This window comes from Myripristis murdjan, chromosome 21 (genome assembly GCF_902150065.1).
Source record: "Myripristis murdjan chromosome 21, fMyrMur1.1, whole genome shotgun sequence".
Lineage (NCBI taxonomy): Eukaryota > Metazoa > Chordata > Actinopteri > Holocentriformes > Holocentridae > Myripristis > Myripristis murdjan.
In genome coordinates, this window is record NC_044000.1 from 32,101,299 (window position 1) to 32,116,678 (window position 15,380).

General features: G+C 40.6%; 1 long non-coding RNA gene across 1 annotated transcript in view; it reads right to left on the reverse strand.

The window, feature by feature from the left end:
• Positions 1 to 15,380, reverse strand: part of LOC115380079 (uncharacterized) — a 76,115-nt gene that overhangs the window by 13,891 nt on the left and 46,844 nt on the right. Inside the window, exon 2 of the long non-coding RNA XR_003930291.1 lies at positions 11,180 to 11,232. This is a non-coding gene — a long non-coding RNA (uncharacterized LOC115380079). The remainder of the gene's footprint in view (positions 1 to 11,179; positions 11,233 to 15,380) is intronic.

Here is a 15,380-nt window from a genome sequence, read left to right on the forward strand (position 1 = left end):
GCCTGTGTGATGCTGCGACGTGGCGCCCGCAGCCGAGGACTGAATGTACAATGAAGACGCCGCCGAACGTCGACGCTCAGACGAGCCTTCAACCGATACGACGCTAATAATAGTTTTCCTGAATAATCCTGCACACCTCGCTCCCAGCATTCAGAACCCTCAGATTTTACAGCTTTCTTTCCAAAACTTACGAATAAATGCAACATTTCCTCCAAATCTGATCGACGTCGGGGTGCGAAAGCCTCTGAAACAGCATGAGGCCCATAAAAGTGTCACATGAAACCCAGCACGCTGACGAAGATGATGATGATGATGACAATTAAAAGAAAGGCAATTAAGATAATTACATATTTTGTGGAGCTCAAAACGTTGCATTGGGATGAATGTGGGTTAAAGCCACGCCGTGTGCTTTCTGAAGTTATTCATCCTGAAACTGAAGTTATTCATCCTGGTGGAGACGCGTTGAGACGAGGTGATGATATAAACCAGCAGCAGCCAAAGCAGACTGGAGGTTTTCAGCCCCGCTCTCCTCCTCCTCCTCCTCTCCAAAGCTTACTGCCAAAATGTGACGCTCGTCCCTCCCCATGCTTCCCCGAGTATTTAAACCGACGGCTCGCCCCCCCGCCTGCTCCTCAAAACACCTTGACATTTATTTTTGGCGCGGCAGAGAGGAGCGGCTTTGACAAGTTGACATGCAAACAGGCTGCTGCTCTGCGTAGCATCGAGTGATCGAATATAACCACATAGCGCACGTTTAAAGGAATATTCCAATGTTTCTTCTCCAGACTGAGACCAGATGTTGGACACACACATCCTCACCTCTGGACGTCCACTGGCTCATTTCCTATGGGTGGCGTTTCTTGTTAGCTTAGCATAAAGACTTGAAGTCTATGGGAGTCGTTAGCCTGACTGTCAAAGTGAAAAAAAAAAAAAACCTTACAGCAGATCCCAGGATGTGTATTTCAAATCCACATGACCCACTGTGTAACTCAGACAGCTTCAGAGCTGCTTTGTTTTTTCACTCTGACGGAGCCAGGCTAACGACTCCCATAGACTTCAAGTGTTTATGCTAAGCTAACAGGAAACACCACCCATAGGAAGTGAACCGCTGGACGTACAGAGGAGAAAATGGTGTCCAACATCTGGTTTCAGTCTGGGGAAGTCGGAAATAGAGGATTTTTTTTGCCCAAAACGTTGCAGGATTCCTTTAAGATCTTCTGACAAGCTGCTGATCAGTCATCCACTGAAAAGAAAGACTCTATGTTCAGTTTCAAAAAACAAAACCAAAAAAAAACAACAATAAAATAAAGTTGTAAACATAAGAAAAAACATGTCCTCCGTCAGTGTTTCGTTCCTGTGGAGTCTCTGCAAGGCTGCTGTTACATTTTTTCTTACATTTTCATTGGTTGGATGACGCGCTCCTTCGTTGCCATGGAAACAGAAACAGCTGTATTGGTGTTTGTTTGTTTGTTTGTTTGTTTTTTATTGTTTTGAGTTGAAGGGAATAAAAATTTTAGCGGTAAAAAGATTTGTTCAAGAGAGACTGGACTGAACAGCTCACCTCATCAGAAAGGGACTTCACAGGACACACACACACACACACACACACACACACACCACAGCAGTCTTTCCCAAAGTATTTCGTCAGCAGTACATTTCCCAAAGTCAAATGTCTAAAGCATAAAATATCACCGTCTGCATTATTTTAAAATATATTGCCACTGAAATATTTGGAATGAAAAAAAACCCCAAAAAACGACATGATCAATATTCAAATTAAATATTTAGGTAAGATTTAAGGCCCTGGAACTCACATCCAATTTTCTCATCGATAATTACTCTGACTTCCACCTCTGCTCGCCCATTCATTCCTCCCAAAGCGATCGATCGCACTCCAGCGTCCATGCAATATGCAACGCAGCCGCGAGGAAGACGAAGAAGGAGGAGAAAAAAAAAAAAGATTAAAAACTTGAAATGAAAGAGGGCAGAAAGATCTGACGCTATCTTCCCGGGGTTTAAGCTAGGCAAAGAGATGATTCCTCCCCATTAGCCTCTCATTTATCATCTCTCTGCTCGTTAACCTCCTCTGAGGCTCCCCTGGGTGCTATGAGCTGCACTTCATGTGTGTGTGTGTGCACGTGTGTGTGTGTGTGTGTGTGTGTGTGTGTGTGTGTGTGTCTCCACCACAGTGCGGACGGCTGAGGCCTCCAGCGTCAAAACACAGCCGCTCGGTTTTAATGTGCATAATCACAGCGACACACCGAGGGGGAAACACGCCGCAAAATGGGTTTTATGAAATACAACTGAGTTTGCAGAGAGAAAGAGGGAGAAAGAGAGAGAGAGAGAGAGAGAGAGAGAGAGAGAGAGAGAGAGAGAGAGAGAGGGAGGAGAGGGTTTGGTTCCCAATTTCAGACTCATTTGCCGCCTCCTTCACGTCGCTCTCCGGCTGAATTGTGCTCAGGAACGTCGCAAAATTCTCCTCTGAAGTCGCAGTTTCTGCACTTTCTGGCTGAATCGGCGTGTAATTAATAAAAATGAATGAATGAATGAATGAATGGATGAATGAATGAATGAATGAACAGCAATCCAAATGAGGCAGGAAGGAGCTGACAATATGCATCCCCTGTGTGAGCTGTTCATCCATTCATTTGATTAACTCTAACAAGTCTTTATGTGCCAAACATCAACGCCAGGGCCTCGTAAAAGCCTGTTCTATTCTATTCTGCTCTATTCTATTCTGCTCTATTCTATTCTATTCTATTCTGCTCTGTTCTGCTCAGTGAGACATTCAGAGTGTGGACAATGCTGTCGACCAATCAGACAGAAAACGCTGCCTGTCTGCAACACAAAGCCTGTTTTTCACTGCTTTGAAATTGTGGTTTAATTTGAGCTTTTGTTCGTCACTCAGTCGGGAAGATTTAGCCGAGCGTGACGGCAGCACAGCCACTAACCACAAACCCAAACGGAGTTATTAAAAATCACAGCTCAGGTTTGTTTTGTTCAGGTGTTTTATCTCCATCTCTCAGGTGCACATGTTCACGTCCATGCAGCACGTGCACGCGCGCGCACACACACACACACACACACAGTCAGGATGAGACTGAGCTGCAGTTATGGACAGGGACTGCCATGAACATTTTGTATTGACAGGAATTATCTTCCAAATTTAATTTCACAAAAAATAAATCTCTAGAATAATAAAATAAAATAAAATAAACCCAGGATAGGGGCTGGCATGAACATTTTGTGGTGATAGGCATTATCTTCCAATTTTAATTTCACAACAGACAAATCTACAAAATAAAATAAAATAAAATAAAATAAAACCAGGATAGCGAATTAAATGAATATTTTGTCTTCCAGGCAATTTTAATTTCATGCAAAAAAAATTAAAATAAAATAAAATGTAAAATAAAAATCAAAATATAAATAAAATGAACAAAAATATGAAAAGAAATTACATAAAACCAAGATAGAGATTTTGTAGTTACTATCTTACAATTTTAATTTCACAATAAATTAAAAATAAAACAAAACAAAAGAAAAGAAAACAAGGTTAGAGATCATCATAATTATTTTGTACTGACAGTCACTGTCTTCCAATTTTAATTTTACAAATAAAAAATAAATAAATATGAAAGTAAAAATAAAAATGAAAGTAAAACAAAATAAAAATGAAAATAAAAATGAAAGTAAAACAAAATAAAAATAAAAATGAAAGTAAAACAATAAAAATAAAAATAAAAATGAAAGTAATATAAAATAAAAGTAAAAATAAAAATCAAAGTAAAATAAAATAAAATAAAATACAATAAAGCAGGTTTGGGATTGTGATAATTATTTTGTAGTGACAGTCATTGTCTTCCAATTTTAATTTCACAAAAAAATTAAATAAATATGTAAAAAATAAAAATGAAAGTAAAATAAAATAAAAGTAAAAAATAAAAATGAAAGTAACATAAAGTACAAAAAATGAAATAAAAATAAAATAAAATAAAATAAAATAACATTTCTAAGTATTAGACATTCCATTCTAGTTAGGACTGGGTGAGGGAGGGGTGGCGACAGCTGACATCCCGCTGATTTATCATGTTTTTCAGTTTAATACACACACACACACACACACACACACACACTTCCCAGTTGCAGTCTGTTTTCTCTCCTTTCTCCAAAACGTCACTCCTTCCTCAACATCTGTCACTCCTCATCTCAAAAAGCTTCCAGATTTACGCCAGGTGGGACATTTATTGCTCACCAATACAGCGACATGCTACTGAGACACACACGCACACACACACACACACACACACATTCATGTCTACAGGCTCTTCTCTCTCCCAGTCTAACAGTTTTTGTTTCCTCATTCCTGCTCATTTTTCTGACATAGTATTCATTCGTCTTTTTTTTTTTTTTTTGACACTCTCCACATGAGATGATTAATCGATTGCTGGATTAAATCGCCGGTGGGAATAACCATTAGTCGCTCGTCCTAATATCCATCACATCAGAGACAGACGACACAGGCTGGCTGATTTCTGATCTAATATCTAACATTTAATAACACGCCGGTCTCAGCATCATTACATGAGTGTCACACGTCACTTCTCATGAAGACGTTCCCCTGATCAGCTGATCAGAGAGAGACGAGCTCCGAAAAATCAAATGAGGAATGAAACAAAAAAAAAAAAAAACAACATCTAAGAGTTGAGGTGTCGCCGTGGGAGACGCTCGAGACGTGGAGGGCTCGCCTCAGCCACGAGGACGGTTTGGAAGGTACAAGCTGCTGCTTCTGGTGATTTTCACAAGTGACATTTTGTATTTTGACAGTCTGATGAAGCTGGTTAACTGAGACACACACACACACACACACACACACACACACAGCGAGAGAGAGAGAGAGAGAGAAAGAGAGAGAGATACACATCGGCATAAAATAATTTATGCGTGTATAAATTTGCTTTTACTTGTGTACATTTCGCATTAAACCTTATTAATATGCATGAGTGCTCTGACAACACAAGTGCACTTGTCATGCTAATAAAGACACGGAGAGAGAGAGAGAGAGAGAGAGAGAGAGAGAGAGAGAGAGAGAGAGAGGATGGACAGGCGAAGTGAAAGACAGGAAGGAGGAGGAGGAAGGAGATGAAACGACTGAAGGATGGAGAAAGATGCAGAGGAGGAGGAGGAGGAGGAGGAGGGGAGGGGTCGAGGGGGGGGGTGTCTGGACAATTACATCATCGCTGCAGTGGCTGACAATTTGAACGTTACTAACTCTCTCTCTCTCTCTCTCTCTCTCGCTCTCTCTCCCTCTCTTTATTCGTTGTTTAACAGAAACACAAATGCCATGCAGCCCAGAAAACAAACAAAAATAAAATTCAAACCACAGAGCGTGTGATTAGGTATTACATAACATTATTTAATGTCTATGTGAATGTGAGGCAGCTGATCACAGGTCAAATTTATTTACATTTCTTTCTGTCTTTCTTTCTTTTTTAACAGGAAAATGGTGCTAACTCAGTCCCTTATCAAATTCACAGTTATGGTTAATATTTAGGGTTAGGGTTAAGGATAAGACAGAGGTGGAGGTAACTAATTACATCATTACTCATCTAACTGTAACTGAGTAGTTTTTTGAGTAGTTTTTAAAAGTTTTTCTTTTATTTCAGTTCATTTTTGCTTGAGTTTTGTCCTTCACTACATTTTAAATGAGATCCATTACAGAAAGCAAATGATCAATGACGGATTGTGGAACCTTTCATAATAAAAGCTCGGTCAGCAGAGATGAGAAGAGGAACCTGCTTCTACTTTGTTGTCATTTTCCAAATTTCACAATAAAAGCTGCACCATGAAAAACTGCAGCAAGGACCAAATGCCACATTTTGTCGGTTGAGTCTACAGGGTCCTCACTTCAGTTGAGCGTAATGTCCCTTTAAAAGCATGTACTGCAGTCACATACCTGCAGAGGAACAGTACTTCTACTTCTACTGCAGTCACATACCAGCAGAGGAACAGTACTTCTACTTCTACTGCAGTCACATACCAGCAGAGGAACAGTACTTCTACTTCTACTGCAGTCACATACCAGCAGAGGAACAGTACTTCTACTTCTACTGCAGTCACATACCAGCAGAGGAACAGTACTTCTACTTCTACTGCAGTCACATACCAGCAGAGGAGCAGTACTTCTACTGGAGTAGTATTTGGTAGTACAGTTTGGTAACTAACCTGTTTTGCTGAAGGTTGCAGTAAAATCTCAGCGCCCGGCACCCGGAAACTAAATGACTAAACTGGACATTTAGTGATGACTCAAACACCAGTGAGGTCATGGTGGACACTGTAGTAATCAGTGTGTGTGTGTGTGTGTGTGTGTGTGTGTGTGTGTCACTGTGTCCTTGTCTGATTCACTGTGACTGTATGTATGGGTCTATGGCTTGTCTGTCTCCATCAGTGCACAAAAAGCAGCTATTAAAAAGGCTTGACAAGTGTCCTTTTTCCATTTTATTAAAGATGTTTGACCCCTTTAACTCTGATTTTCCCTTAAAATTCCCCTTAAGTAGCTTCAAAGGCAGGCAGGACAGAGTCACATGCACACCGTGTCTCTGCTGGTTGTACTGAGGGAAATATTCAGAAGCAAGGTGTCGTTGTTTTATGGCTGCAGAATCACATCAGACAGAAAAGATCTACATGTGTCGTGCGTCATTTTTAGACACATTTCCCTGGAACTCAGCAGCTCATGTTTGCGATCTCCGCTACAATTTCAAAATAAAGTCCTGAGGGTTTGCACAAAGCTCGGCCAAGTTAAAGAAGTTTAGATGCCAGGATGCTCTTGGGTTCTTCCTACCACTCATTCATTCATTTGTTGTCTTTATCTTCTTATTCAGAGTCACAGGGGAGACATAGTGGAGCCAATCCCAGCATGCACCGGGGCAGCAGGCAGTGGATCATTGGGTGACACACATTAACTGTACAGAGTTATAATAATAATCATAATGGGGATTATATATTTTACAGATTACAATATTATAGTCTGTGCATGAAGGTATAACAAGTAAAAACTGGAATATGGATACATTAATGCTTTGGGACTTGTTTAACAAAGCATAGATCCTCACACACACACACACACACACCCATCTATTAGACTGTGCTGGAGTTAGAGAGGGCTATAATTGCGGTAGCAGCAGTATAGCTCTCCACATCAGGACCAAACTGGGCCAAACTGGGCCAAACTGGGCCAAACCGGGCTGCACTGGGCTGAGGCCAACTCTGAATGTCTGGAAAACAAAATCAAATGTGATGTTAGTTTGGAAAATGTGTATAAGAAACAGGTTTCTCATCAGATGTGGTGTTTTTACTTTGCAGGACCTGGACGACCTGGCTTGGCCCCGTTCGGCCCCGCAGTGAAAACCAGGCCTGGTGGGTCCTCTTCCTCTCTCTCTCTCTCACTCTCTCTCTCATCTGTGTGTGTCATGTCTGCATCTGTGCATGTGTGTGTGTGAGCATGAGCGTGTGTACTGCAGCGATTGTTAATATGCATATTTAAAGATGCATATTAGTTAAGTAGTATGTATAGGCCATAGCATGTCTAATATGCATAGTATATACAAAGTTATTGTTAATTGCTTTTTTTCTTTTATTGGTTGATCTAGGAGCTGAACGTCTGTAATTGAAGAAATGGATGAAACAGATCAAAGTCATACTCAGTGGACATGTGGACAAATACCACAAGGTCGCCTGACTTTGGTCCAAAAGTAAAATTGAAAAAAATAAATTTCCACTAATAGTTTTGCACCAATAATCCCGCTCACGCTACAATGCAACGAACGCTGTTTGCAGTAAAAGTGATCAGTGCCAAAAAGCGAGGGAGACAAAATGAATGAGTGAATGGAGCAAAATGACCAAAAGTGGGCTGCAGAAAAAAAGGGCAGCACAGTGACTGAGGGTGAAAAATGTATAAAAATCACCAATTTATTTTTGAAACAAGCCTCCAAGTGCGACTGAAATGATGTTGATATATTTCAGAGACTTAAAACAACCTGTGCTTTATAATCCAAACTTCATTAAGCAAAAAACAGCTACTTTTTTTGTTGTTTTTTTTTTTTGGACCGTCTGTTTGTGTATTCTGTCATCGTGACGTGAGCGGCTGAACGGCTCACATTATGATATTCCCTGTCGCTCTCTTCTCCTATTGCTGACAGTAAGGTGGATAAGCCAAATCTGCAATATGATGCTGGCATTTAATAGAGCTAATCCGCTACAAGCCAGAGTGGTCTCATTTTCAAGAGCCACAGTCAAATTAATTTAAGGTTAACAGCGACAGAGGAATATCAGATTAACAATTTCACATTTCAGTCACCAGGATTTACCATGTGTGAACGGGATATGAATAACCAGATTTCGAGAAGTGAGCCTGGGTCAGGGCGGACACGTTTCCCCTCCTGGTCGCAGCCAGAGAGACGTGTGTGTGTGTGCATGTGTGTGTGTGTGTGTGTTAGAAAATTACAGCATGATTGCCCCTCACTGCTTGTTGAATGATATGTGTTCCTGCACACTCTTGATTTCGGAGCTGCTCCTCATATGTGGGACGTCTGAAAATGAGGAGGGAGGTTTTGTTTTGATTAAATCAGCGTCTTTTTAAACTGCAGCCGGACAAATTTCAGGTGTTTTCCCAACCAATTAGTGCTGCGCTGCTCGTAATGAGAAACAAAACAAAAAAAAAAAGAACGTGCATCTACAAAAACAGTTCAGACTTGACAGGAAATTTCCAGATTTGAGGAACATATGCTTATTTTAATTTGATGTTTTATACAGCAAAGGTTATGTGACACAATAATGTGAACTTACATATAAGGAATAATATAAAGTGAGCTGGTCAATGTTGTTATTATTAGCATATTATTATATTGTTTTATGATCTTAAACGCTTATGATCTCTGTGTATTGGACTGTTTTCCTTTCCTTGACTTTTATTTATTTTCTTGCATTTCATTTATTTTTTTACCTTGATCATGTTATTGCATTACTGTCTAATTTATCTTTGTGTTTTTTATGAATTTGCCTTTTAACTTTTATTGTTCTTGATCGTGCAGCACTTTGTAAGTCTATTTTGAGAAGTGCTGTACAAATGAAGATCATTATTCAAAGGGAAGGGGGATCCAGCGTGTTTGGAGCTGCAAAGGCGGCGGTTAACTTCTGTAGTTTGTAAAAAGAGATTCAACAAGACGATCTGACTAGTCTCTTCTTTTTGGGGTGAACTGTTCCTTTAAAGCTGCACTTGATGATTTCTGACATTAGCAGCCTCGAAACGGCAGAGCAGACGACAGGAAGCTGCTCACGGCTCGCTGATGTTTACCAGCTCGGCCGGTCTGTGATGTTTTATACCAAAGAACCCAAAGAGACGAGAGAGGAGAAACATCTGATGCTGCTGAGTAAAGTTTGCTGCTCACTGCTGTTTGCATTTTGCTCTTTTGATTCGCCACTTCCTGCTGAGGGAAAAGCATCAAATGCCGGATACCAAAATTTAACTTCAAATGAGGCAAATCCACAGCATCTCCAGAAGTGGAGATGGGACTCTCCTCTCTGCTGCAGCTCCACTTTGTGATTAAATGTGATTAAAAGTTGACACTACATGCCTGCCAAAGTTCGATCGCCACACAACTTCGTGTCTTGAACTGGAAAGCTTTAAGTCGTGTGGTTTCCTCACCACGTGACCGAGAGGAGACCAGGATCTTTCACCAGGAGGAATCCCAGACGCATCTGCCTGGTCTCCAAACTACGTTTTGTCACGAAAACACACGAAAAGTGACATGAGAAGTGTGTGTGTGAGAGAATGGACCAGAGGGCAGCAAACTGTCTGTTCTGCACGGGGAGTTGGAGGTAAATAACTACTTTTCCAATAAAAAGCTGTCTGCTCGTATTGTGGTCCAACAAAGACAACAAGATTGCAAATACTGAAAAGTTTGTGTGTTTGCCAGTGTCATATAGAAACTGTATTACTGTGTTTGTCTGGGACTTTTTGTCCACGAGTTCCAAAAACCTTCAAGCTTAACATTTTCCTGCAGGCAGGAGACTGAACCGAGCGGCGGCTCAGCGGCCAAACTGAAAACACCGACATGTTGCCTCTGCCTCGTGCTCGAGCTTCGCGTAAACCCAAACACACGTGAAATATCAGCAGAAATTCCTCTGTTTCAGTGATTCTGACTGCAGCGGCGGTGCGGCTTCACCCAGGCTGCCCAGGTCCGTGCAACATAAAACACAACAACATAAGAAACGCTGCAAAGTCTGCAAACATCTCCATTCACCCTCAGTGCTAAAATCTTGTTTCTCTTCAGACAAATCGGCCAGTGGGATGAGACAATCCCACTTGTTTCCAGTGCACTTTCACTTGTTTCAGCACTTATTTTTCTGGGACCGAGTATAAATGTGTTGAAACAAGGCAGAACGAGGCAGATCAGCCCACGAGGACCAAGAAAATAACACTCGATTCAAGAAAATTGATTAGCATTGGAAACAAGTGGGATTATCTCATCCCACTGGCAGATTTTTTTTTTACCTTGTTTGAAGAAAAACAAGATGTTAACTCTGAATATGAAAGTGCAGCTTTCATATTCAGTCTCCAAGATGTCCTCTTCTTTATAAATTAATTTCAGCAACTTCTGAGGTCTTTGTGGCACCAAAGGCTTTGTCTTTGTTCAGAGCGTACATCTTATAAAAGGCTTTTACTCAACACCTGTTCCACCAAAGACTCTCTGTGTGTGTGTGTGTGTGTGTGTGTGTGTGTGTGTGTGTGTGTGTGTGGCATTCGTTCAATCCATCTTTTCTGCACCTGGACCGTGTGACAGAAAAACTGCCCACTGGAATGGCTGTCTGGGAGTGTCTAGACATGCCCATACACACTCACACACTCACTCACACACACACACACACACACACACAGACTCAGCATGACCAGGTAAAAGAGAGAGAGAGAAAGAGAAGACATGCAACAGAAGAAGGGTGCGCTTGTTTTTTCGTCTGCTGCTCCTATAGAGACAGTTTCAGTTTCTATGAGAGCGGCACAGTGACGCAGCATCTTTGCAGCAGCACCCAAAGGCGTACGCAGTGAAGGAGAGAGAGAGTGGAGGAGGGAGAGAGAGACAGAAAGAATGAGAGAGAGAGAGGAGAGAGAAGAGAGTCCTACCTGGCTGGATAGGACGATTTCAGCGGCTCAGAGAGAAGAAAAACATCCGAGACCTGAGAGAGAGAGGAAGAGAGAGAGAGAGAGATTAGATTTGGCTTCCTTTCCTTGTGCACTTGGAAGTCCTGTGGCAGGTGGCGTCTCAGTTAATAGGAATCCACACAAACACACACACACTCATACACAGAGCCAGAAGGAGAGAGAGAGAGAGAGAGAGAGAGAGAGAGAGAGAGGTGAGAAAGAAGTAAAAAGTGAGGGGAGGAAAGAGAGAGAAAGAGGCAGAGAGAGAGACTGGGTGTGAGACTATGACTGATTGTGGGAGACAGTTGATCTGTGTGTGTGTTCACAAGTGCGTGTGTGTATTAATTTGTCATTGCATTTGCATTTGTGTGTGTGAGAGAAAGAGGTTCACCCCACACACAGTGTTAGATAACAGCCACAAAAGCAGACACAACTACACCCCCCCCCCCCCCCCCCCCCCCGCACACACACACACACGTATATCTACTGCACAATCAAAGTATACATATATGTATACATGTGTGTGTCTTTTTATATAGATAGATAGATAGATAGATAGATAATGACCTGAGCTTTGCCTGATGGATTCACACTGTTCAATTTAGAGCCACCTACTGGTGAAAGAATTAAAAAAACAAACAAACAGTGCTGCTATCACTTTTCCACCGGAAAGTCACTTTAGCCGTTGTCATGATATGCAGATGATGGTGTGTTGTTCACTACTGTGAGTCTCTTCTATCTCCAACATCATGAGCTCATCAGTGCCAGTCCAAGAGTGAGGAACACCAAGGATGACACAATGAGCAGGTGCTAAGCTGCCGTCAGACATTTTTCACATAGTAACCGAATCCCAAAATCATCCCAGTGTGCCGGAAGGTCATCACCCAGGAAACTTCCACAAAATGCACTGACTGGAAACTTCCATTGGTATCTGCTTCCTATAGACTTCATTTATACATATATATAAATACTGTACTGTCACAGCACCATCAAACAGTTTATACAGTTTATCCTTTATTTTTCAATACTTTTTAATGCAAAAAGTAACAAAAAGTAAGGCTTTCATGGCTAGTAGGCTACATAACTACCATTAAGATAAGATATTCCTTTATTAGTCCCACGGTGGGGAAATTTCACAAAAAATTACCATTACCATTAATCATCATTATCATGTGTGATTGTCTGCTCGTTAATCATCATTATCAGGTGCAACTTTGCGACTCATAATTACCTTGCACAACGCTGACTCATCAGAGTGAAAAAGTTGACAACAAGGTCAAGTTGATGAGGAAGACAAGATAAAAAGAAGGTTGAGTCCACGCACTGAATTAAATATTAGTGAGAACGTTTTCTCAAACTGGACGTCACTGTATGAAATGACTAATAATGACCTCTAGGAGAATCACAGCCTCATCAAACTTTAAAGCCACAAACTAGAGAGCGAGGCCGTTCAGAGAAGGTCTGGTTTTCCAGGTAGACTGACAATAAGGCTGAGTTTCTGACACATTTCCACAACAGAACACTCGCCATCCAATTGCCAAAAATGTAATTCTCACAGAAATCTAAAAATGTCAAATCACAACATGAATTTTTCTATGGAGTTCCACAAGGTCTTGGTGTCTTAGTGTGGTATTATGGAGGGTTTTTTGACCATTTTTATCAAGTCTTCAGTGATCAACATTGGTCAGATTTTATACCAAATCTGTGTAACAAATGGTATCAGTATCAGAAATATTTTATTGATCCCTGAAGGGAAACAGGGTATCAAGAGAACTGCTGCAACAACTTCTGAGAAATAAATACACAGGCACCCTTATACACAATAAATAAATAAATAGGCACCTAAAAACATGTATTACAGATTTATAACTAGAAAAACAACAAACAGAGCTGAGCTGCATCTCAAATAAATCTTGGGGTTCCCAGCTTGCAGAGGATGTTTACCACTTCTCTGTGCTTTTTACTTCTGACCTTTTATTTCCCAAAAAACAGGCCGAAAAATGGGGGAGGAGTGGAAGAAGTGTTAAATGAGAATATAAATGTAACGAGTACACATATGCATGTGCAAACTCTTCTGATAACACAAACATTTGATGTACATTATGTACATGTGTATGCATGAATAAGCTGCTTCTCCAAATGAAAGGAAATTAATTAATCAATTAATAATACAAAGATTTTTGTCTTTTTTTTATTATCTAATTTCTCTCCCATTGCTATCAACTGTTCTGCGCAGCATTTCCCATTACCAAAGTGCATTAGCTTATCTACTGCATGTGAGCTGTAAGAATAACACACACACACACACACAGTCATGGACACACACAGTCACGAACACACACTTAAGTGCATAAACATAAGTGAATCCCAGTACCGGGCGTCGGGTTCTGCCACTTGGTTCTTGGTTTTATGGTTTCATGCTAACTCTCTTTATCTATTACAATCATCTGTATGCTTCAATACCATCTGTATATTTCATATTTAATACGATCTGTATATTTCACATCTCATATCTCATATTCTTAGGTTAGATTCTTAGGTTAGTTTTTAGTCTTTATAGTCTTTATTGTATATATTTAGTCTTTATTCTATTTTATTTAACTTTATTATATGTTTCTACTGTTGCTGCTGTAACACGAGAATTTCCCTGGTTGGGATCAATAAAGTATATCTATCTATTTATCTATCTATCTATCTATGAAAAAACACACACATTCATGCACTAAACCGGCTCATGCTCTTTGTTTTGGATATACTCAGTAGTTTATTAATGTATTGACTTTATATCAGAAACAATATTGCCACAGCAGTTTATTGAGATGAGGAATTATCCGGTTTGAAAACATGTACTGCAGTATACATGGTAACCCACACACACACACACACATACACATACACACACTCACAACACCCAGCTGAGAGTTAGCAAATCAAAGTGCAAATGAAAGAAACAGGAACATTTCTTTGTGTCTGTATAATCTGAGCTGCAGAAAGCGATTCCACACAGGTGAACTCTGTCGTGCAAATAAAACCATCCTCATGAAACATTCATTCAGAATCACCTCACGTGGGAAACTTGCCAACAGAGTCAAATCAAACCCAGTGACAAAAGAGTTGGACAACATGCATGAAAACTGAAATGAGAGGAAAAAACAGGTTGAAAAAAACTGCCAACATGCCAGTCAGTCAGTCAACCAGTCAATCAACTAGTAAATCGACTGGTCAATTAGTCAGGTTGCTAACCAGTCAGTCAAGCAATGAACTAGTCATTGATCAGCCACTCAGGTTACCAGCCATTGAATCATTAAGTCACCAGTCTATAAACTATCCAATTAATCAGTCAGTCAGACCGCCAGCCAGTTAGCCAATCAATCAGTCAGTAAAACAGTCAGTCATCTGTCAATCAATCAGTTGATCAGTTAGTCAATCAACTTGTCAACTAGTCAAGTTGCTAGCCAACCAGTCAGTCAATAAACTTGTCAATCAATTAATCAGTCAGGTTGCCAGACAGTCTGCTGGTCAGTCAGTCAGTCAGTCAATCAACTAGTAAGACTGCCAATCAACCAGTCAGCTAGAGGTCAGTCAGTCAACTAGTTAATTAACTTGTCAATTAGTCAGGTTGCTAACCAGTCAGTCAATCAATTAATGACTTTGTCAGTCATTAATCAGTCAGTCAGGTTACCTGCCAATCAGTCAGTCAGTCAGTCAGTCAATTAGTTACTCAATCAACTAGTTTGCCATTTAGTCATTCAGTTAACCAGTCAATCAACTAACCAAACAATTAATCAATCAGTCTGATCACAGTCAGCCAGCCAGCTGATCAGTCAGTCAGTAAGTCAGTCAGTCATCAGTCAATCAATTAGTCAATCAACTTGACAGTTAGTCAGGCTGCTAGCCAATCAGTCAGTCAATGAACCCATTGGTTAATTAATAAGTCAGTCAGTCAGTCGACCAATTAGTCAACTAGTTCGTCATTTAGTCAGTCAACTAGTTTATCAGCTAGCCAATTAATCAATCAGTCAGGCTGCCAGGCAGCCAGTCAGTGAGCAAGTTAGTCAGTCATCAGTCAATCAATTATCTATTCGATTAGTTAATTGTGTCACTTGGTCAGATTTCTAGCGAATCGGTTCATTGTCAGTCAGGTTACCAGCCAGCCATCCAGCCAGTCAGTCATCAATCACTT